This window comes from Protopterus annectens, chromosome 6.part0 (assembly GCF_019279795.1).
Source record: "Protopterus annectens isolate FY-2018-M chromosome 6.part0, PAN1.0, whole genome shotgun sequence".
NCBI lineage: Eukaryota > Metazoa > Chordata > Ceratodontiformes > Protopteridae > Protopterus > Protopterus annectens.
Window position 1 is genome coordinate 1,701,033,953 of NC_056737.1, and position 21,654 is coordinate 1,701,055,606.

At 38.7% G+C, this 21,654-nt stretch overlaps 1 protein-coding gene across 2 annotated transcripts in view; it reads right to left on the reverse strand.

Annotated features, from left to right (window-relative positions):
- Positions 1–21,654, reverse strand: part of CARF (calcium responsive transcription factor) — a 2,518,000-nt gene that overhangs the window by 2,375,811 nt on the left and 120,535 nt on the right. Inside the window, exon 1 of one of the 2 annotated variants that reach the window (XM_044075091.1) lies at positions 18,565–18,656. The exons of the other annotated variant lie outside the window; for it this stretch is intronic. The gene's annotated coding sequence lies outside the window, so the exon portion shown is untranslated. Of the gene's footprint in view, positions 1–18,564; positions 18,657–21,654 lie in introns of those variants that run through there. 2 annotated transcript variants of the gene reach the window in all.

Here is a 21,654-nt window from a genome sequence, read left to right on the forward strand (position 1 = left end):
ATGGTATCTTATGGACACTTTCGCTATTTGGATGCGGAGGTAAGCATCAGCATCCTGAAGGTCAACTATGCATATTCAATCATTTGAGAGTAAGCAAAGCAATATCACTTGCACCATGACCAATCTGAAGTTGGTCTTTGTCACATGTTGTCTGAGCTTGGTTAGGTCCAAAACTGGCTTGAGCTCATTGTTTTTCTTAGCAACAAAACAGAATCTGAAATAATAACTTGCCCCCATCTGATCTGGTGAGATCTCTTGGACGGCTCTTTTTTTTTTTTTTTGGTGGGGTAGTACATTCAGCTGTGGTCAATGAGAAAAGGAGTAGGAGGGTGAAACGGTACAGTATAACATCTGGATAAGATTCCTCTGAACCTAGAATCCTACTTGATGGCCATCTATTAGATAGTTTATCAGAGAAAGACCCATGAATTCCCACACATTCTAGGCTTCTTGGTCTGCATCCATTAAATGGGTCACCTCTACCAAGGTCATCCTTGTCAGAACTCGACTTGGTTCCTACTACAAGTTTCTTCTGGGGCCTCAGATTTAAACATCTATGGCAGAGAACTTCCAAGATGGCTGCACACTGAGCAACAGATAATTCCAGCTTTTCCAGTATTAAAATAGAAACTCAGAAGAGAAAGCCACTAAATTTGTAGTGTTGGGTACATTTCAGTAACTGGCTAAAAAAATTCAGAAAACCTGAAAGAAAATCAATCACAAAATGTAAGGAAAAACACTGACTGGGAAGAATTCTGCAGCTGTTCAGCAAACAGCGGTGTAAGTTCCAGGCTTGGTGCAAGATACGACTTTCAGTAACCTAAAAGAAAAAAATAAGTCAAATGTACTCAGGGATGTTTAAAATAAATGTAACAATGAAGGAGTATATTAACTCAAATAACAAAAGGTTGGAAAAGAATAGACAAAGCTGTAAACATACATTCAGATGAGGTGATAAAACTGCAAAAATCAGAAGACAAAATGACAAAAAGACTGGCTGAATATGAGACTGCTCAAGAAGAAATGTTTCTAAAACTAACAGAATTAGAGGACGGAGCACACATGGAAAACCTGAGATTTTCTGCTGTGACAGAGAAGCTGGCAGCGAAAAACTATTAATTTTATAAAAGCACAAATAAGCAACTGGACTGGTATTCCACAGCAGGAGTTGTTAACTGAAAGGACTCATAGCGTCTATGCTCCAAAGCTGGCCATCAGAAAACAACCTAGATCTTTATCAGTAAAGATTTAATCCTATCAGCAAAAGGAATTGATTACAACAAAACTGTGGCAGAAGGACAATGCATTAAAAGTGGGAGACAGGAGAGCGTTTGTGGAAAATAATTACTTGCTGTACACCAGGCAGAAGAGGTGTAAATTTATTCTTCTAATCAGGGAATGTTGAGAAGCAGGAGTGAGATTCAAACTGCAGTACCCAGCTACATTCAGAATATTCTTTCCTGGAGGGATTTTTTGATGCACAACATGCTAAGGAGTAAAAACAAAAGTTTGTCCAAAAAACTGACCTGTGAAACAGAAGATGATTCTGCTTATTGTTCTTCTAGTAATAAAGACCACAAAAGGACTGTGTCAGTGAAACCTTTTACAATGTTTCAACAGAAAATGCTTGAGAGAGAGAAAACAGCACAAGAGTTGACTAGAAGAACCAAGAGTACATTGGAAATGAAGCAGAGACTGGATTTGTTGGAGATCAACGTGAATAAAACCAGACACTTGGGGATTACAAAACATTAACTATATTTGCGAAACATGACAGAACAGGAAAACATGGAAATAATGGACTTTTTGACTCTGTTAAACTTGTTGGGAACTCTAAGGCAAATTTCCGACTTCATATCATTAATGTCTGTAAGAACATTTTTAAGTGGGGAAGAGGATGGGGAAAGTTGACTAAGTAAAACTAAATGTTGTTCTTAACAGTAGTATTTTTATTGATGCATGATGTAAGCTGCATGCTATAAAATAAAGTTTTCTCAGTTATTTTCAAGTTATAAATCAAAATAGAAAAGTATCATAATGGAACACGATGGAGAGATAAAGAGGTGGTAGGACACTGGGATTTTGGTTGCAAGTCTTTATAATATTCTGTATAGTTATTTTTCTTAATCAATAATCATACAGTAGTAAAACCTTACTTTATTCGAAGAACTAAGTCAGCAAGGCAATGGAGAAATTAGATTCTGTCTATAGGGAAGTCTGCAAACAGAGTTATAGATAATAGGCAACAGGGGCTAGAATTTACCAATAAGCAAAGAAACCAAGGTACTGGGAGCAAATAATTTGAGATGGAAATGGAACAAGAATGGTATGGTGCTAAGCAGACATTTGGACTGCAAGTTAAAGACTGATAAGTGTACAAAGAGAGAGAAGGACAGGAGAATCTTACGTGAAGGACTAGCATGGGTAGAGTTTTCAGATGAGTCTGTAAGAAAAGCTGCTGTTAAAATGGATAATTAAATCAGATGTATAAAATATTGTATAGTAACTGTAAGAATAAATCCGAAGAGTTAGAAAAGATAATGGAAGGGATATTTACAAAAGAATAGTGGGAAGGAATTTGTAAGACTCCAAGTATGTTACAATGCCAAGAAGGCTTAGGATTTTTGCATGTAAGTGTCTGCATTAACGCTTTTATACCCCAGGTAAACTTCTGATTTTTTTTTTCCTTTGGCAGATGGCAAATGCTTGAGGTATTATGGGGAAGAGATGTAATTAGGAACATGTTTTTGAGGAAGGTAACAAGTAGGGAGATTTTAAAAATTCACTACAGAGTACTTTGATAGAAACATTGCAGGAACAAATGGCTGTACCCAAGCAAACAATCCTACTGAGCAAGGATATAGAATCTAAATTGCTTAGACATAGTAAGGTCTTACTAATCTTAATGTTATTGGTTGTTGGTGACTTCCAAGATGACTGTACAATGATCAACAGCTTAATCTCAAGCTCTCCCAGTGTAAAAACAGAAACTGTGAAAAAGGGGACAATGAAATGGCAAGTTATGGAAAATTCATTTACTCACTAGTTAAGTACACTGTATGGATGCCAACAAAGAATAAATTTGAAAAACCTGAAAGAAAATTAACCATGAAAAGTGAAAAAGAATCAATGGCAAGGAAGAATCATGTGGCTGTTCAGCAAAAAACAGTTCAAGCTTCAGTTTTGGTACAGGAGATGGCTTCCGGTAAATCAGAGGAAAAAAAACAAATACACTCCGAAATGATTAAAGTAAGTGAAACACTGAAGGAACATGTAAACTCAAATAACAAAAAAAAAATGGAAAAAATAGAAAAAGCTTTAACTATTAAGATTGAGTGATAAAACAGCAAAAATCAGAACATGAAATAAAGAAATGCTTAGCTGAGTAGGAGGCTTTTGAAGAGCTGTTTAAAAATATTAAAGTTACATGACAGAACATGCAAAGAAACCTGCGATTTTCTGCTGTACCGGAGACACTGTAATGAATATACTCTATTTTATGAAAGCACAAATAAGCATAACAGGACTCTATGTTCCATAGCAGGATTTGTTAACTGAAAGGGCACATCGAGTATATGCTCGAAGCCAGGATATGAGAAAGCAGTCAAAGCCTATATTAGTAAAGGTGCAATCATACCAGCATAAAGAGTTCATCCTGATAAAACCTGTGGAAGAAAGGAAAGTACTATAAAATGGAGACTGCAGAGTCTCTGCGGAAAATGATTATTCACTATACAACAGGCAGAAGACAACAAATTGATCAAAGCAATCAGGGAAGCTGAGATTCAGGCTACTGTATCTAGATGTCTTCAGAATCTTTTTTCCTGGAGGATCAAAGACATGTTTAGATGAAGGACAGGCTTATTGACAATAAAAAGTTTATCCGACAAAAAGTGAACCAGTAAACAGAAGGGGACTACTTCTCATTCTTCTGAAAATAAAGCTTACAGCAGAGACTTTGCCAGTGAAATATTTTCCAGTATTCCAAAGGTCAATGCTTGAAAGATAAAAAAAAAAACAAAAGAGTTGAGTAGAAGAAACAGGGGTATCTTGGACTTGAACTAGAATCTGGTGTTAGGAGATGCACATGACTAGGAAGAAGACCAGCAACACTAAACTTAGTGAATAAATAGGAATCTATAAGTCATCAATCACATTTGTGAAATATTGCTTTGCAAGCAAAAAAGAAGTTATGTCTTACCATAACGTTCTATCTGTATTGTTGATCCTTGTTCAGTCATTACGTATGGGGTATCGGTTCCGAGCTCGGAACCAAGCCGGCCATTTTCCAAGCTCGCATCAGCTTCAAACTCTCGAGCTAAAAACTCTTACCCACAATCCCCCTCTCCCTGTTACCTCAGATTGAGTTTGCATGTTAAAGAAGGTAGAGACTACCTCTGGTCAAATAACCTAAGAGAACTGGATGGTGAGATCCACTAGAAACCACAGGAGGGGGAAGGAGGGAAGATCGTAATGATTGAATGAGGATCAACAATACAGATGAAACGTTATGGTAAGACATAACTTCTTTATCTGATATTGTTAATCCTCGTTCATTCCTTACGTATGGGACAGAGTCCCCAGCTACCTCTATTCCAGGGAGGCTCTCATGGAAGGACATTCCTGAGCACCATAGAACCGAAAGATGCAAATCCAATTTATAATGATTGATTAAGGTATGAGGTGTAGCCCAAGTTGCAGCTGCACAGATGTCATGTAAAGAAGCTCTGGCATGGAAGGCAGCAGAAGTTGCCACCGACCTTGTTGAATGAGCTTTCATGGTAGTAGGCAATGAGATATTACGTTGTGTGTAAATAAAGGTCACACAGTCCTTCAAGCATCTAGCTAATGTGACCGTAGCAACAGCAGATCCTAATCTAGGTCCAGAAAAGGCCAAAAAAAACTGGTCAGATTTACGAAAGGGTTTAGTCCTGTTTAAGTAAAAACGGATTTGCCTGTGTATATCTAAGGTATGCAGGCAACATTCTCCTCTGTTTGAATGATTGAGAAAGAAAACTGGCAATTCAATGGCTTAATTAATGGACATTTCAGAGATCACTTTAGGCAGAAATGATGGATTAGTTCTCAGAGGCACTCTATCTCAATGAAAAATCAAGTATGGACACTTGATACATAAAGCTTGAAGTTCAGAAATACGTCTGGCAGAAGTAATAGCGACCAAAAACAAGGTTTTCCATGACAAATACTCGAGGTCGCAAGAAGAGGCTGGTTTGAAAGGTGCCATTGTCAGAGCTTGTAGAACTAATGATAAATCCTATATTTGAATAGGTTCTCTAAAAGGTGTAAATGCGTAAATAAGACCCAAGGGCCATTCGTGGACTAGGGCGTCCCTGGGTGACTGTCCTGGAGGGGGAATCAGGGCGAAGTAGTTGCTGCATTTGTAGTTGGTCAGGGATGCAAAGAGGTCGCAGCAAGGACGGCCCAGTGGTGGAAGATCTCCGCTGCTATCAAGGGATTCAGGGACCACTCGTAAGGTTGAAGAATGCACCTGCGGAGTCTGTCTGCTATCACGTTGGAACTCCCGGGAATGTGCGTTGCTAGAAGAAAATTGTTGGTAGCCATCAGCCACTGCCATATCCTCATGGCCTCTCAACAAAGGCGGTAAGATCTGGTTCCACCTTGCATGTTGATGTACCAGACCACCGCCATGTTGTCTGATTTAATCGCAATTGTCCCAGATGGCAGCAGGGGATAGAATGCTTGCAATGCCAGAAGCACCACCCTTAGCTCTAGAACATTTATATGCAAATGGGCCTCCAGTTGGGACCAAGTGCCTTGGACTGTCTGTCCCTGACATAGCCCCCCCCCACCCCATCATGGAGGCGTCCATGTTCACTGTGGCCTTGGGTTGCTGGGGGGAGAAGGGGTGAGACCATTGTGAGAAATTGTGTGTCATCCACCAATTTAAATCCTGTTTGCACTTGTGGGTTACTCGAATCATGGCTGAAAGAGGATGCTTAAAAGGATACCATTGGATGAGCAGTAGCCATTGTAGAAGCCTCATGTGAAACCTGGCCAGGGGAACAATGGTGATGGAGGCTGCCACAGAACCCAACAGCTGTAGAACCGAGTGAGCCGTGGATTTTTCCTTTGAAAGGATTGGAATTAGTTGTTGCTTTATCCTTAAAATTCTGTGATCTGGAATAGCAGTTCTGCAGTGTTTTGTGTCCAAGATAACCCCTATGAATTCTGTAGACTGAGATGGGGTGAGATTGGATTTCTGCCAGTTTATGGTTAAGCCTAGCCTTTGAGCAGTGAGGAGAGAGTATGCCAAGGCTTTTTCCAGTAGATGTCTTGTGGGGGCGGAAATGAGCCAGTCGTCTAGGTATGGAAACACCTGGAATCCTTGAAGTCGCAAGTGAGCTGTGACAACTACCATGCACTTTGTGAACACTCTGGGGGCTGTAGAGAGTCCGAAGGGCAGTACTCTGAACTGGTAGTGACTGGCTCCCACATGGAAGAGCAGAAATCTTCTTGATGGCCTGTCCACCTTTATGTGGTAGTATGCATCTTGAAGATCTATAGAGCACATCCAATAGTCTTTTTCCAAAAGTGGGAGGATAGACTGTATTGTGACCATCTGGAATTTTTGTACTCTCACAAACTTGTTCAATAGACTGAGATCCAAAATTGGCCTCCAGTCCCCGGTTTTCTTTGGCACCAAAAATAGTCTTGAGTAGAATCCGGATACTACCTGGTCTGGAGGGACTATTTGGATGATTCTTTTTCTTAGCAGCTTTGCTATCTCTAGTGCTGCTGCTTCCCTTTGACTGGGTGGAACGTGGGAAGATTTTTTTGAAGGGACGGGACAAAGATCGAAGGGGATATGATAACCTCTGGTTATGACCCTTTGTACCCAAGAATCGGTGGTGATGGTTAGCCAGGCAGAAGGGTAACAAGGAGAAACATCCCCCAACCACCTCCAGAGGAAAAGGGTTGGGCCGCTCTTCAGGAGCGCTGGAAGGATTGACCAGGGAACGAATCTCTGGAACCCTGGTTATGCGGTCCTCCTCTGCCCCAAAAGGAAAGTCTTCCCTGTGAGTTTCCCCCTCTGCCTCTGGGGGAGAACTCGGCCTGTGTGTCACGGAAAGGACCCGGAGATTTCTTGAACCATATATCTTCCCCCTCTTTTGGTTTCGGGAGAAAGCACGTTGACGGGAAGAATAACAGACACCTACAGCAGAAAGGGTCTTACCGTCCTGTTCACATCTGGCCAGTGTGCTTTTAACTTTGGGCCCAAACAACGAGGAGGGCTCAATGGAGGCATTAAGAAAGGAAGACTTAAAAGGTTCCGCGAAGTTGCACAAGCGCATCCAGGTGTGTTGTCTCATGACCACAGCTGAACCCGCCACTCTTGCTGCTCCTTCTGATGCGTGAGATATCAGTCGCATAGAGAAGTTAGATATAGACTCAATGGTGGCCAGGTGAGAGGCAACTTTGTCACGGACCTCATCAGACACGGCACCAGCCAAGGTTTCAGAGAGCTCAGAAACCAGATCCCTTTGAAGCCTGGTAAAATGTGCCATATAATTCAGGGACCTAATAGCAAAGGTCGCTAAAGCAAAGGTGCACTTCCCTATCCTGTCCAGGGCCCGGGACTCTCTGTTAGGCTGATGGACAGTCTGGCTTTCTTCTTCTGCCAGATCCTTTTTTATTGCGGCCGCCACCACCAAAGCATCCACAGGAAGACCTTTGGACCAATGGAGATCCAAAGCAGGAGGGGACAAGATCTTATCTGGCCTCCGGAGAATAGCTTTGATGGTATCAGGGGCCTTCCAAGCATGCTGCACGATGAACCTGACAAGTTCATCGGCAGGTGGAGTAACCCAGGAGGTAGGGGGCCGGGCGCAAAAGGCCTGCAGGAACACAGATTCCTCAGGGGTCGGATTAGAGGACTGCCAGTCACCTCTCTGTTTCAGGATTTCGAGGATATCGCCAAAGGATACCTCAGATGGTGACCGAGGGGATCCTTCCCCCTCATCAAAATCTGTGTCTTCAGTGAGGAACTCCTCTGTGGAGTCCATGTGCTTCCTCTTACATGAACTTTTCCAGTGGACCTCCTCAGCAGGAGAAGCTGGGGAAGACAACGGAAAGGGGGATTCCTGAGGGAATATGTCCTGCGGCCCTTGCACCCGGTGTCCGCTAGATGTGACTTGTGAAACCAGTGTACCAGAGGAGGGCGGAGGTATAGACAGTCCGGTATCGCCAGCAGCAGCGAAAGCCTTCTCCATCAGTTGGAAGGCTGGTCCACCTGAAGAGGAGTGTACGTCTAGGACAGGGGGCACTCCTCCCCTAAGTGGCTCAGCCTGCCAACCCGGAGTCCCTGGATGGCTGTGGAGCAGCAAGCTATGCATGTCACAGCTGGCATCCTGGGTCGTAGCAAAACTTTCCTGCCATGAAGGCAACTGCGGTTCCTTAGTGAGATCCACAAAGGGAACCGCAGAAGGGGAAGACTGTGCTATATCAATGGACTTCAAAGGCAATGAAGGAGGAGAATAAGAAGGTGTCTTTAGAGATGGGTGATCACCTCCCAAGGAAGGATAGTTCCTGAGGGGTGGAATACCTCTGGCCAAGAATGCCTGGTCCACAAGACACAACACATGTTCGGAAAGGCTTCTAGTGGACCTCACAGAGACTGAGGGAGAAACAGGCCTGTCCATAAAAAAAGGCAGCCTCTGTGCCCATCTCATCTGACCGCACCGAGGCTAATGGTGCAGGGAAAGACTGGACTACTGTTGTCTGCACCGAAGAAGTCATTGGTGCCAAGGTCATTGTTTGCACCGACAGAGGGATCAGTGCTGAAGTGGTTGTCAGTGCCAAAGTGGTGGGAGTCGGTGCAGAAGCTGGAACCGACAAAACTGGAGCCAACAATAAAGGCCTTGGTTCCGAGGAAGATCTCGGAGCCGACGTGGACAAGGTCTGCACTGACTGAACGGTCGGTGCCGATACAGCGGTAATGGCCTGAACCGAGAAGCCCCTCGATGCAGATATATAGAAGGCTGCAGGAGAGGACGGAGCCGAAATCACTAATGGAGCCGAAGGTCTAGGCACCGAAAGCACTGGGGCTGACAGAGAGCTCTGGAGCCGAAAATATAGCCTTTTTAGGTTTTGGTTGGTGAGGGTCCCCAGCCGGGGACGGAAGCAAGGACTTAGCCTTAGTAGAAACATCCTTTTTTTTTATGGGCTTTAGGAGGGGTTGAGACTTCTGACCCAGAAATAACCTTTGAAAAGGGAGATTTTAGAAGTCCCTTCAGTATGAGTTTGTTTTTCCTTTCTAACAAAGTTCTATTAGAAAAGTTCTCACAAATAGTACAGGGTGGTTCAACAGATAAATGGGAAGCTCCCAAATAATAAACACACAAAGAGTGTGCATCAGAAGTAGGCAGTTTGTGTCCACAATCAGAACACTGCTTAAACCCCGGACTAACTTTTTTATCTGCCTTATTAATTAATAGAAAAGTATCAACAATGGTACAAGAGAGTACCCAAAGGTATCGGAGAGAAAAGGAAAAAGATTACCAATGATGGTAAAGAGAAATATCTTGCGGTAAAAGTAGTAAGTAAAAGACAGAAAAACCTGAGGAATTTACGAACGCTAGATGCGATAGGGTAAGAGACAATAAAATATCAACTTTTCTGACAGAAAAGTAATTTGTAAAGCAATTAAACAACAACTGACTGTACTTAGCTCAAGAGAAGCAGCTTGACACGATCGGATGGCAACGTGGCAAACGAAATCGGAGGTAACAGGGAGAGGGGGATTGTGGGTAAGAGTTTACCTCGAGAGTTTGAAGCTGATGCGAGCTTGGAAAATGGCTGGCTTGGTTCCAAGCTCAGAACTGATACCCCATACGTAAGGAATGAACGAGGATTAACAATATCAAATCAAGCCATCTTTCACATCTGGGAGGGAGACAGAGAAAAGAAAAAAACAGACAGCAATCAGTACAAGCAATCAGTGCAAAGTGGGAACACAGGCTGTAACCTGTGCTTTAGCAAGGGTGACTTGAATTTTACATTAGTAATGTCTGCAGGTTCAGTTTTTGATTTGGGGCAACTGTTCCTATCTGGAGGGTTAAACTTCATTTGTTGAAAATATACATAATTTGCGTGTCTGCTGTAGCCTAATATAGGATAGGTATGTTCTGAAAATATATATATTTTTTGCTTGAGGGTTTTCATTAAAGCAAAAAGTCTTGAAAAATGTAACACAAGTTCAATTGAGAAGAAGTAAATGTATAAGAGAAAAGACTGCCAAACAACAGTGTGTACATGTAAGACAAAGATGGAAACACACATTCAGAATAAACTGTCATGTAAAATATGTGACGAGAAACAGCTTTTTAATATAATGGCTATGCTATCTGTATTACCTTGGAATGCAAATGGTCTTGCAAGTATAGTTAAAATGGAAAGAGTATTAAAATTATACTAAGAAATGCAGAGAGAAAATATCACTGCACTGGAGACATTTGGTAAGAAATAATCATGTAAATATGACAAAAAAATTTTCAGGACAGACATTCAACAGAATATCAAGAAAAAAGGAAAATTGGAGTAATAATCCTGATAGCTAGATGGAGCTATTACACCAACAACTGCTACTGTGGAGCTTTAGAATATTATAGGGAAATAATCCATTTTCAGTAGGGAATATTACTTACAGGTGGAGACTGCACTTTGAATTGCAATAGTGAGAATGTATCTGGGGGAGCTAGATGGGAAAATATAACAAAACAGTAGATTTCTGAGGAAACTTATGAAAAGATTTGGTATTAAAGAAGTGAATTCAGTGGCAGTAACTCAGACATAACTTACATATTATTCCCAAAGACACAATAACTGGGCTAGACTGGATATAAACTATATTTCATAGGAACATGTGCATTTAATTGAAAGCTTTGGCACACATCCAATAACTACTTCAGGTCATGCACCAATAAAAACTACAATATAAATGTAGGGCAATGAAGTAAAATAAGACACTGTCACTTTCCCACCTACCTGTTAAAACAGGAATTTAAGGAATGTTTAGTGGAAATTATTCGAGAACCATTAGGAAAGATATAAATTGCTTCAAAAAGGATAGCTAATAAGTGAGATAAAATGAAAACGGAGGTTAAAATGGGGTAGAAACAAGAGAGAAGGATATGGTTAATAAATAATAGAAATTATTTAGAAGAGCTGACAAAGGTTTAAATACTGCAAAATAAGGGGAATCCCGCAGGACAAGAAGAGCAGCAACTGCAGATGCTAAAGAGAAAATAAAGGAGTATTTGGATAATATGCATGAGTTTATAAAGATTGCTTTAAGCAACTATTTTTGATAACAATTCCAGGGCACAAAAACTTTTAGCACAAAGACTCTTGCAAAATTAAGTAGAAAGGACTGTTGCCAAACTCATGGAATATATGGCAAGAAAAATAACTTTTTATGAAAATTTATATAAAATCAGAGAAATATGAAAACCAAGAAAGAGCACAACTGGAAATATGTATGGAATACTTAATTATTCCAAGGTCAGAGGAAGATGAAGCTCAACAACTAATAGTTAAGATATGAGGAGAGGAGATAAAAGTGGTGATGTTTTCTCAATCTGCAGGGAAGTCTCCAAAAACAAATGGTATTCATGTGGAAGTTTGGAAGTTAGGATGGAGGAAAGTGATAAAGAGCTGGAAGATTTTGTTTAACAGTATTTTAAAAGGATGGGAAGGACCAGGGCCTTGGAAGAAAGCTGCTGTGGCTGTATTACACAGAGATAAAGACCTACCAGACCCAGCTTCATAATTTTCAATACCGTTTCTAAAGATGCAACAACAAAAAAAAAACCAATGCAAGGAGCCAAAGTTAATGCACAGAAACTCTTGGAGAAGCAGTATCAGCCTTAGAAGTCAATGGAGATAAAATAATAAAACCACACAAAAATTAGCGCTTTCGTTCCTTTTATTGTACAGAACTTCAGAATAAATACACTCACAGAGCACACTCAAGTGAAATATCCCTCTTCACAAATCTCTGAACCAGAGTCAATGTTAAAAAAGCTTCTTGTCACGTCATAAGATTTTTTTGAATATTCATGTAAAAACACACAAATATATATTTACATAAAACATGACTAAAAATTAAAAATGAACATTAACAATAAATGTTTAATATTGAATTAATATGCAAATTATTAAACTTTATAACGTAAAAATGTGCGAAAACATACACAAACCCAACATTGAAATATAAATTATGTTTTAATTTCAACAGACTTTTGATGTTGATATGTTCAATCAATCCTGGAATTTTATCTTCACTAAGAGAAATCAGCCATTTTAATTCTAGGACGGCCACGGTGGTGCAGCGGTTAGCATTGTCACCTCACAGCAAGAGGCTCTCCGGTTCGATCTTTGGCTGGGGTGTCTTCTGTCGGAGTCTGCATGTCCTGCCTGTGGTCATGTGGGTTTCCTCCAGGTGCTCCGGTTTCCTCCCACATCCCCAAAGACATGCTGCAAGTGGACTGGACACGCTAAAATTGGCCCTAGGCGCGAGTGTGTGCGTTTGTGCCTTCTGTGGAAGGTTGGGCGCCGGGCTGGCAACTAGACACTGTAAAAAATCCACTGCCAATCATGAGCGGACAAGGTGATCTGCTGTGGCGACCCCTAACCGGGAAAAGCCGAGAGAGAGAGAGAGTTTCTAAAACCTTATTACATCTGTTGACAAACTGGCCATCGTGCATTTGTTCAAGAGCCAAAAAACATGAACTTTCTAAATCCACTACAGACAAAACTGTGTTTACTAAGGTCATTGAGGGTATTTTTATCCTTAATTAGCTTGTCATATTCAAGTGATCGAATGCTCTTGCCAACATTAAAATGATGACACGTACTACATATAGCAATCTAAACAATATTATGACTGTTGCAATTAAAATGTCCTTTAGCTTCAAAAGGCTTATTAAGATGGGAAATATAAACCATGTTAGTATTACTAACAAATCTACACTGTTTGCATCGACAGAACGAAAACGTGTCCTGTTTTTTAAAAACTAAACTGTTTTCACAATATGGATGAAATAATAAAAACCCTTTAAAATTAGATTTTAATAAACTAAGGGCTATTTACTAAATGTTTTACCAGCTCTGTATTCCCTATTATAATTTTCCAATTATCTGACACTATTTTCCACACCGCAAAACTATCATTAGAAACAGAAATAGGCAATGAATTAAATTTCTTATCTTGCTTATTACAAGTACGATTAACAAAATCAGTTCCATGTGTCAAAATGGCAGGAAACTTATCGGTCTGGTGAGATTTATCATCATCTGCTATCACTGATAGCTCATATAATGGATACCCTCTCTCAAGGAAGAGCCGAGTAATATCAGCTTCCCTAACAAATCAAGCATCACCATTAATAATTCGACTAGCACAAATCAACTGACCCCAAAAAAAGTTACATTTCATATATTTGGCGTGTCCACTACAATGCAAATAATTATTTCTAAAGGTATCCTTCCTATGAATATCACTGTGGAAACAAGGGTTAATTAAATCCATTTCAATCATAAGATCCAAAAAATTAACTATGTTTCTAACAGTGCCCTTTGTAAATTTTAACCATGTAATCCTAGACTACATCTCGTCAAAAACAGATCAAAGTCTTCCATACTGCCTGTCTAAATAAAAAATAAATCATCAATATACCTGTGATACAAAGAAACAAATTTAAACAATGAATGCGTAATCAATTTTTTTCCCACCAGCATAAGACAATATTAGCAAAAGAGAGCCACTTGGGCTCCCATAGCAACACCCGATTTTTGTCAGTAAAAAAATGAAGTAAGTATTATGCAAAACTAATTCAAAGTCTGGTATAAATTAATTGTAACTTGATTAACTTGAACAACCCTAAGATAACCACTTATGACAGAGTTTGTCGCTGAAATTATCACGCGGGAGACTGTGATCGTGCGCGGATAGTAGTATATATTATAGGCTGAGCAGATTCTGATGAAGTCTCGCGATATGAGATGAAAGCGCGCTCAATCTGTGTGTTTTATGTGGAAATAAAGAGCTTTGGTTCTACTTTGTAAGAGTTCGCCTTTCTATAGTACTGTGGTATTGGAGGACAACCTTTATTGTGCCAAACAGTGGACTTGCATTTTCGTGTTGGTACAAGTGCTTTGCTGCTACGTGTTCGTGTGGCTTGTGGTTACTAACCCTAAGATAATGTTTTATAAAATCAATATCATCACTTATATCAATGTTGGTGTATAAAGACACAATATCAACAGTACATAATAGCTTTTCATTACCACTGAATTGAGAGATCCTTAACTGGTTAAGGAAAGACCAAGAATCTTAGATTTTATATATATATATATATATATATATATATATATATATATATATATATTTGGTATTAAAGTGAATTCAGTGTTAGGAACTCACACATAATTTACATATTATTCCCAAAGACACAATAACTGGGCTAGACTAGATACAAGTTAAATTTTGCATTTAATTGAAAGCATTGGCAGACATCCAATAACTACTTCAGATCACGCACCAATAAAAACTATGATATAAATGTAGGGCAATCTGTTAAAAACAGAGTAATTTAAGGAATGGGTAGTGGAAATTGAGAACTATTAGGGAAGATATAAATTGCTTCAAAAAGGATAGCTAATAAGCGAGATAAAATGAAAATGGGAGGTTAAAATGGGGTAGAAATAAAAGAGAGATATGGTTGAGAAATAATAGGAATTATTTAGAGGAGTTGACAAAGGTTTAAATACTGTAAAATAATGGGAATCCCATAGGACAAGAAGAGCGGCAACTGCAGGTGCTAAACAGAAAATAAACGAGTAGTTGGATAATATGCATGACTTTAGATACATTGCTTTTAAGCAACTATTTTTGATAATTCCAGAGCACAAAAACTTTTAGCACAAAGACTTAGGTAACAGAAAGTAGAAAGGACGGTCACCAAAACTCATGGAGTATATGACAAGAAAAATAACTACAAATATTTTAGAAAGGTTATGAAAATTTGCATAAATCAGAGAAATCTGAAAACCAAGACAGAGCACAACTGGCATTACTTATGGAACACTTAATTTTTCCAAGGCCAGAGGAAGATGAAACTCAACAACTGATAGTTAAGATAAGAGAAGAGGAGATACAAATTGTGATGTTTTCTCAATCTGCAGGGAAGTCTCCAAGAACAGATGGTATTCAAGTTAAAGTCTGGAAGCTAGGATAGAAGAAAGTGATAAAGATCTAGAGTATTTTGTTTACCAGTATTTTAAAAGGAGGGGAAGCACCAGGGCCTTGGAAGAAAGCTGCTGTGGGTGTACTATCCAAAGATAAAGACCTAACAGACTCAGCTTCATAATTTTAAACACTGTTTATAAAGTATTTATTCTTATACTACCTAAAATAAAGCGGCAAAGGTGTTGTCAAAATTGATAGATATAATTTTGTGGAGGGAGGAGAGGCAAATATGTGACAATGATGATCCAAAGCAAAGCACAATGTAAGAACATTCTGCTGTTGTTGGTGGGTCTTGATGTACATATATCATTCCAAAGAGTAAGCTCAATTTTTATGAATAAAGCAGTGGAAGCTTTTGTACTACCCGACACAATAATAAGGCTAATTAGGAGGCTATATAAAAAATCAGAAGCAATAGTTAAAGTGGGAGGATTCCTCTCCAATAAGTTGTGTTTGAAATTAAGGAACCAGACATAGGTATCTTCTTTGCCTTTTATTTGCTTTATATTTAGAACCATCTGCAAAGAAAAAAGGACTCAGGAATTTGAAGATATGATTGGTATTATGGTAATCAAGAAAAGTTAGCTTCTTTTGCAGATATATTTTTGCGGCTGATAAACCCAGAAAAGACATTTTGGTGTTGTGGAACATTATGAGACAGTTCCAAGTCTTTTCAGGATATAAGATTAATGAAGACAAAACAAAGGCTAAAGCCATAAATTATGTACCCACATATGAACTGGTTCGGCAATGCTCATATTGATGAAAACAGTAGGATAAAATATTTAGGAGTACAGATTAAAAAACCTGTTACAGCAGCTAAGGATACGTGATAGTGAAAATATTTTTATTCCCTTTAGTTTCATATACAGGCCAGGCACATTTTTTTATCAACCAGAGGGAAAGTTGTGGATAATAATTAATAAAGAGTTGGACAATAATTAATAAAGAGTTGAAGGAATATATATATATATATATATATATATATATATATATATATATATATAGGGGAAGAGGGCAAGAGTTAAGTGGGATAAGCTGATCTTCTCAATAAACCTAGACAGTTTAAGACTGATTACCTGACTTGAATGGATATTTTAAAGCTAAGCAGATAAGGTTCATATGTATAACACAAGCAGCAGGTTATAATTCAAAGTAAAAGAGATGATGAAATGGAGGAGTTCAAAAAAACAAAGTGAGAGTGAGATTTTGGATGCAGACCATTAAGAAAAATGAAAATAACTATACAGAATTTTATATTCAAAAAATGGGAGAAAATATTCTAAGAACCAAGCTGAAACAGACAGAGAAAGGAGATTTTGCAAACAGATATGATAGCAAGTAGGAATACAGGAAATAAGCAAGAGGAGGCTAAAATTTATTGGAGAAACTGGCAAATGGATCAAGATATTGCGAATAAATAACAAGAAGGGAAAGGTAACATAGTGGGATGAAGCCAAGAAAAAGTTTGGATTGCAGGTTAGAAACTGCCTTCCCTATTAGGGACTGATAACAGAGTACAAGTAAAGAAAAAGGAATATGGAAGTCTTAAGTGCAAGACATACAATGGTAGATTTTTAGTTGAATCATCAGGTTTAAAAAATGAATAATTAATAGAGCATATAAAACATTGCTTGATAACTACATACATCAATCAGAACTGTATACATCAATCAGAGGAGGTTATAAAACACTGGGAAATCAATTTACACAACAACAATGGGAGGACATATGTCTGGCTCCTAAGTATGCAATAAAGTCCAGATGGTTTAGGATTTTTGCTTGGAAGTGTTTGCATGGGTATGTTTATATCCCAAGCAGACTTCAAAGAATTTTTCCTCAAGTAGACAACAAATGCTGGAGGTGTGATGGGGAAGAAAGAGTTAACTGGGAAAAATGCTTTTGAGTGCAATGGCAGATTTTTAAAATGCCCTACAGATTATTCTGGCAAAAATACTGGGGGAATGATTATTTCAAGCCTCGACACAGGATCTGAGTTGCCAAGGCATAGTAAGTTTTTCTTAAGTTTAATTCTATTGGCTACCGAAAAAAAGCAATTACTAGAAAATGGAAATCAGAGTATAAACCAACTGTATTTTATGTATTCATATTTTAAAATAGACTGAAAGAAATGCTAGACAAAGCTACCACCTCAGAAAACATCATGGCAATAACCCATTTCAAAATGAAAATATAGTTAGAAGACCTAGGAACTTGAGTTGATAATTCCAGTCCCTCTCCTTTGACCAAACTGTAGCAACAAATGTCAGGAAATCTATCAACTTGGTGCAGAAGATCACCAATGGAATTTCATCCAGATCAAAAGAGGTGAACTCTCCTCTTGTGTTTCAGCACTGACTGGACCAACTACAAAGCACAATTCGCCCACTGAAATGTACCTCACCAGACATATCAAACAAAAGGCTGGAAAGGCCCCAATTATGCCTAAAAAAGATCATAAATCTTAAAATGCCTAAGCTATGGAAAAAAAAAAACTAGAAACACTGTCCCTCTTTTCAGTGTCTTATAAGCTCATCAAATAGACCTATGCCTTGTCTTCTTTGCAATTGGGGGGGCCAGTAGTCCAGGATCTCTTGTATCTTCATAAACCAAACAGCCCCACAGATAACCAGAACAAGAAATATAAACCTGCTCCAGCATCAAACAAGGAGACAGATTTGTTACTGTGTCTCCCTCATGTCTGGAATAGACTCCCCCATTTAGATAAAGCAGTATGACACACTTATCTTCCAAAGATCTAGACCCCATTTAAAGAATGGGTATTCATGAACTCACTCCGGGCATGAATGGCATAGTCTTCCTTGAGAAGGTAGGTACAGTCGAGGGTGAGAACTGGCAAGGCATAATGGTCACAAGACTCAGCAGTCTTAAATTTCCTAGGATTCCAATGAAAATCTATTCTCAACATAAAGGAAAATTTGAAAACTGTAAACAGAATAAAAGAACTGGAGGTTGGATCTTAAAAAATGAAGGAGCATATTACATGAGAACAAATGGAATTTCTGGGAACAATACATGCAGAAAATGTTCAGAAATGGATGTGGGGAATAGGGAAACATAGAAATTGAGTAACTTATCTAATGCTGGAATAATACAAATTGTTAAAATAGAAAACATTTAAATCTATGACAATAACAAGGGAAACTATTACGGCTTTTCTTCTCCACTGAATTATGTGAACCTGAGTTACAATATAAAACAAAGCTGTCCAAAAAAAAAAAAAGAAAAAAGAAAAAAAAATTAACTCAACTCACCAGGAACAACCAGATTTATTCCTGCCTAGAACATCACTGAGGTACAGATGGCTTGAAAATCCCCCAGTGACTTTAAAGCAGTATTCACCAGTAAGATAAATCATCCAGTTAATACAAACACTGTAAGTTAAATAAGAAAATTAAATTACTAAGACGCTAACATGAAGATCAAAGTGAAAATAAACCATCATACTTACATTAGCATTAAAATCCCCCAGTGACTTTAAAGCAGTATTCACCAGTAAGATAAATCATCCAGTTAATACAAACACAGTACGTTAAATAAGAAAATTAAATTACTAAGACGCTAACATGAAGATCAAAATGAAAATAAACCTTACATTAGCATTAAATATTCAGTACTAATTATTTTACACACACATTCAGATAGTTACTGTACACCCTAGTGACTGGATTAGGCAATTACATCTACAGGGAGGATAACAGGCTGTTTGCATCTGACCACATCCTCTAACACAAGAGAGGCAACCTAACAATAGTACACAATGTTTAATTAAACTGCATATTCAAACTAAAACTTGATTTACTGTTTATTTTCCTGCTGAAGCATGAAGCACAGGGATTGTTAGTTCATTTGTAGAGACACTACACTTGTCCTGCAATACAAGATCTCTAAACTACAAACTATATTAAGACACTGCCTATTTTTTATTAGGTAGCATATCAAAAATTATGCAAATTCAATCAACAGTTATGTTATTCTTGTTCAAACATGTTTAAAATTACCAAGCAATAAATTCCAAAACTGTGTTCCAGCAGTCTGTATAATTCTTGTTCACTTCAGTAGCCAAATTCAAACACTTGTGCATTACAAATCTCTTAAGCCCCCCCATACTTGACGTACAGAAATTTACAATCGTTAGGCATCACAAAACAGAGATAAAATGAGAGGCAGCAATGTTTTTTTTAAAGTCCTCTGCGACATGTGGGCTAACATTCACCAAGCGTCTACAGCGGCCTCCAGTGGTTAGTATTTGAAAGTGACAGTTGCTATTATTGTACAATGAGGTAAATGTAAGGTAAATGTAAGGGTCTACTTGATATGGTCGACATTTCACAATGTCGAAATTCATATTGCCGAGACCATATGATCGACATTTGAAACGTCGACCATCCAAGTAGAACATAAAAAAAAAACTTACCTTAACGCTGCTAGCAGTGGGGGCTGCGCCCCTCTGCACCGCCCCAGGAACTTAAATATACCAACTCCAAGATCGCACTATAGTGCAGAAGTGGCAATCTTTCCATTCTGCACTGTAGAGAGATGCCGGTTCCCCATGGTCGACATTTCAAATGTCGATCATATGGTCTTGGCCACATGAATGTCGACCATTTGAAGGGGACCCAAGTATAAGCACTGTAACAGTGACCAGACTTTCAAAGTACAGTAGCTCCCCAAATATTATTAGAGGTATACAAACCGTGGTAATCGAGACCCATTTTACTAAGAGAAGTATAAAGGAAATGTGTGTTTAAATATAGACTTTAGCATTCAAAAAACTGTTTTGGGTGCCAGATGCAACAGCAATCAAGTTATGCATATCACAGAACTGACTGTTCCTTTTAAAAAAATGGGGCGAGGCCTTAATACACCGCCTCTTGTTCCTACCTGTCTCTAGCAATTTCACTTATAGCTACCCCTTTAGAATTCAACAATTAAGGTATTCAATTCCCAGTTGAAAACACAACATAAATTTTCACATGACATTCTTCATAGTCCATGTTTAAACAGTTAATGTAAGCCACTAAACTGTGCAAGACACCAGTCACTCCCAGTTCAACTACAACAATGTGGACTTCCAAGATGGCTGCACACTGAGTAACAGCTCAATTTCAGCTCTCCCAGTTTGAAAGCAGAAACTCAGAAATTACAGCAAGTGACAAATTCAGTTACTGGCTAGTAACTGCACTCACTGTCTAGATGCCAACAAAGAAGAAATTTAGAGAACCTGAAAGAAGATCAACCACAAAAGGTGAGGAGAAAAAAAAAACTGTCTGGGAAGAATTCTGCAGTTGTATGGCAAAAACCAGACCAAGTTCCAGCTTTGGTGCAAGACGTGACTTCCAGTAATCTAGAGAAAAGAAGTCAGTGAAATACACTCAGAGCGGATTAAAATAAATGAAATATGAAGAGGTATATCAACTCAAATAACAAAAGGATGAAAAGAATAGAAGAAGCTTTTAACAGATATTCAGATTAGCTAACAGAAATGCAAAAATTAGAAGTCAAAATAAAGAAAAGGCTGGCTGAGGATGAGACTGCTCAAGAAGGCACGTTTCAAAAAATGGTAGAATTAGAGAACAGAACATGTAGGGAAAACCTGAGATTTTCTGCTGTACCAGAGAAGCTGGAAGGAACAGACTTAATTTTATGAAAGCACACATAAGCAACTGGACTAGTATTCCACAGCAGGAGTTGTTGACTGAAAAGGCACACTGCATGCTCCAAACATAACCAAGAGAAAGCAGCCAAGACCTCTAATAGTAAAGATGCAATCTTACCATCAAAAAGAGTAGGTTCTGACAAAACAGTGACAGAAGAACAGCGTACTAAAAGTTGATGACAGTAGAGTATCGGTGGAAAATGATTTACTCGCTGTATACCAAGCAGAAGAGAAGTAAATTTATTCCAGCAAACAGGAAATGTTGAGAGGCAGGTGTGAGATTCAAGATGCTATATCCAACTATCTTCAGAATATTTGGGTCAAAGTCATTTTTTTTAATGCAGAACATGTTAAGAAGGAAATAGAAAAATGTGTCCAACAAAAGTGAGCTATCAAACAGAAGAGGACTCTGCTTCTTATTCTTCTGAGCTCCTAGAAAGACTACGCCAATGAAACCTTTTCCAATGTTCCAAAGGAAAATGTTTGAGAGACGGAGAAAAGCACAGGAGTTAACTTGAAGATCCAGGAGTATGTTGGAAATTAACTACAGACTGAACTTGCGAGATGAAGATCAACAGGAAGAAAACCAGCAACTCAGAAATGAAAGGATAAATGTTGGATTACAAAGCATCTATCACATTTGTGAAATAAGACAGAACAAGAAAACATAATTATTGGACTCCTT